Genomic DNA, 3,591 nt, shown 5'->3' on the forward strand with positions numbered 1-3,591 from the left:
TTCTCTGTGACTCCAGAGCTTAATCTCTCTAGGACAGCCACCATTGCCTTCCTTCTTCTGTGCCTCCCCACTCAAAATTACTCTTTCTCATCCTGCTTCATCGTTTTATAGCCACGTGGCTGAACGCAGCGATTTCCTTTCATTTGTAAAGGTATAAAAATGTGTTTCTCGTTCACAGAATCAAAAGGACCTGCAGCACTTCACCACCAGAAAAGTCTTGCACTGCATCACAAGAAGAAGAATTGTTTCTATGTGCAGAGTCCAAGCAAAGATCCACTTGAAGCCCGGCCCTGTGTACTCATTGTGCAGTTTATTCCGAGGAGAAACACTGACCTAGTGTGAGATAAAGCTTCATACAGAGCTCATCATTATTGCTACTGTGAAGATCCGACCAAGGGATAACCGGTATCTTTACATAAAGCGAAAAGGATTTGGTAAATGTTTTCTATATGTATAATAGATGTTCAGTTCAGACGAGAAATCATATTAATGTACGTCTGAGAAAAGCTTCACTCAGAGCTCACATCTGTACTTGCATCAGATGATCCATAATGAGGCTGATCCACACAAGTGTACAAAGTGTGTAATTGTTTTCATTCTAATGTAAAATCAGTTCAAACATCAGAATATTCTCAAGAGACACCATACCAGTGTAAGACGTACAAGTAAAGCTTGACTTGCTGAACTTTCTGTTGTATTATCAGAGAATGCTTTCAGGAGAGAGCTCTACCAGTGTACAGAATATCGCAAAGTTGTACTGAAGGAACTTTGCTGGTTAGCCATCAAATAGTTAAATCTGAGGATAGGTCACACCAGTGTACAAATTGTGGGAAAGCTTCACTGAACCAAAGAAGATGTTGCGACACCAGAGTCCATACTTGTGAGAAACCCTACAGTTGTACCAAATGTGGAAAAAACTTCACAGAGAGACAATTTGTTGATTCACGAGAGAGTCCATACTGGTGAGAAGCCCTATCCTTGACTAGAATGTGGAAAAAATGAATTTGTTGATTTATCATAGAGTCCATTCTGGTGAAAAAACATATAATTATACAGAATGTGTGAAATGATTTCCTCGAAAAATAAACCTTTTGGTGCATCAGAGAGTCCATACTGGTAAAAAACCTTATCATTGTACAGAATGTGAGAAAAGCTTCTGTTCAAAAACAATTCTTATGGTACATCAGAGAGTCTATACTGGTGAGAAACTTTATCATTGTATGGACTGTGGAAAAGGCTTCAGTCGGAAGATCACGCTGTTGAGACATCAGTTAACCTATACTAATGAGAAACCCTAACACTGTACAGCAGGTGGAAAAAGCTTAACCAATATGTCCATGCTGGTGAAGCCTCAAAGAATCGATCCCAGTCAGAAACCCTATCCGTGTACAGAATGTGGAAAAAACTTCAGTTAAAAACACAGCCTAGTGGTGCATCAGAGAATCCAATCTATTGAAAAATCTTTTCAGTGTACAGAATGGGGGAAAAGTTTCAGCCTTAAGTACTGTATGTTAAAGCACCAAAGATTCCACACTGCTGAGAAACCCTACCGCTGCAGAGAATGTGGAAAAACGTCAGTGAGAACCACAACCTAGTGGTGCATCAGAGAACCCATAGTGGCGAGAAACCCTTTTGTTGTACAGAGTGTGGAAAAAACTTCAGTAAGAAACAAAAGTTAGTGGAGCATCACAGAATCCATACTGGCGAGAAATCCTTCGATTGCGGAGAATGTGGAAAAAACTTCAGTGAGAAGCATTACCTAGTGGAGCATCAGAGAATCCATACTGGCGAGAAACCTTTCCACTGTGGAGAATGTGGAAATAACTTCAGACAGAAGCGCATGCTAGTGGTGCATCAGAGAATCCACACTGGCGAGAAACCTTTCCACTGCGGAGAATGTGGAAAAAACTTCAATCAGAAGCGCACCCTAGTGGTGCATCAGAGAACACATAGTGGCGAGAAACCATTTTGTTGTACAGAGTGTGGAAAAAACTTCAGTGAGAAGCACAACCTAGTGGTGCATCAGAGAATCCATACTGGTGAGAAACCTTTCCTCTGTGGAGAATGTGGAAAAAACTTCAGTCTGAATCGTAGCCTAGTGGTGCATCAGAGAACCCATAGTGGCGAGAAACCCTTTTGTTGTACAGAGTGTGGAAAAAACTTCAGTAAGAAACAAAAGTTAGTGGAGCATCACAGAATCCATACTGGCGAGAAACCCTTCCATTGCGGAGAATGTGGAAAAAACTTCAGTCAGAAGTCCAGCCTAGTGGAGCATCAGAGAATCCATACTGGCGAGAAACCCTTCCACTGCGGAGAATGTGGAAAAAACTTCCGTTACAAGCACAAACTAGTGGAGCATCAGAGAATCCATACTGGCGAGAAACCCTTCCACTGCAGAGAATGTGGAAAAAACTTCAGTCAAAAGAAGTACCAAGTGGTGCATCAGATAACCCATAGTGGTGAAAAACCCTTTTGTTGTACAGAGTGTGGAAAACACTTCAGTGGGAAACAAATACTAGTGTTGCATCAGAGAATCCATACTGGCGAGAAACCGTTCCACTGTGGAGAATGTGGAAAAAACTTCAGTCAAAAGCGGTACCTAGTGGTGCATCAGAGAATCCATAGTGGTGAGAAACCCTTTTGATGTACAGAGTGTGGAAAACACTTCAGTGAGAAACAAATGCTAGTGGTGCATCAGAGAATCCATACTGGCGGGAAACCTTTCCACTGTGGAGAATGTGGAAAAAACTTCAGTCGCAAGCACATCCTAGTGGTGCATCAGAGAACCCATAGTGGTGAGAAACCCTTTAGTTGTACAGAGTGTGGAAAAATCTTCAGTAAGAAACAAAAGTTAGTGGTGCATCAGAGAATCCATACTGGCGACAAACCCTTCCACTGCGGAGAATGTGGAAAAAACTTCAATCACAAGCACAACCTAGTGGAGCATCAGAGAATCCATACTGGCGAGTAACCCTTTTCTTGTACACAGTGTGGGAAAAGCTTCACTTTAAAGAGAAGACAGTCGTCACATCAGAGAATTCATACTAAACCGTATTGGTGCACAGAATGTGGAAAACGCGTCTCTCATCCAAGCACACTGTTCAGACATCAGAGAATCCACACTGGTGAGAAAACCTACCTCTGCACAGAATGCGGAAAAAGCTCCAGTGAGAAGTGCAACCTAGAGGTGCATCAGAGAATCCACACTGGTGAGAAACCCTTTCCGTGTACAGATTGTGGGAAACGCTTTACTTTCAAGATGAATCTGTTGAGCCATCACAGCATTCATACTGATTAGAAACCGTATTGGTGCACAGAAGTGAAAAAAGCTTCATTTGGAAGCTGCACCTAGAGGAGCATCAGGGAGGTCACACTGGTGAGAAACCCTACCTCTACTCAGAACGTGGAAAATACCTCTGTGAGAAGTGCTGCCTGGTGGCGCATCAGAGAACCCATACTACTGAGAAACGCTTTCAGTGTAAAACTGTTTTATAAGCTTCTCTCTAAAGTGTAACCTGTTGAGACATCAGAATACTCATACTAATGACAAACTATAGCGGCAAACAGAATATGGGAAATGCTTCTATCTGA

At 42.1% G+C, this 3,591-nt stretch overlaps 1 pseudogene; it reads left to right on the plus strand.

Moving 5' to 3' along the window:
• The first annotated feature begins 1,187 nt into the window (after window positions 1–1,187).
• On the plus strand, window positions 1,188–3,036 carry LOC147666130 (uncharacterized; annotated as a pseudogene).
• The last annotated feature ends 555 nt before the right edge of the window (window positions 3,037–3,591 follow it).

Source organism: Lissotriton vulgaris, unplaced genomic scaffold (genome assembly GCF_964263255.1).
Source record: "Lissotriton vulgaris unplaced genomic scaffold, aLisVul1.2 SCAFFOLD_4301, whole genome shotgun sequence".
NCBI lineage: Eukaryota > Metazoa > Chordata > Amphibia > Caudata > Salamandridae > Lissotriton > Lissotriton vulgaris.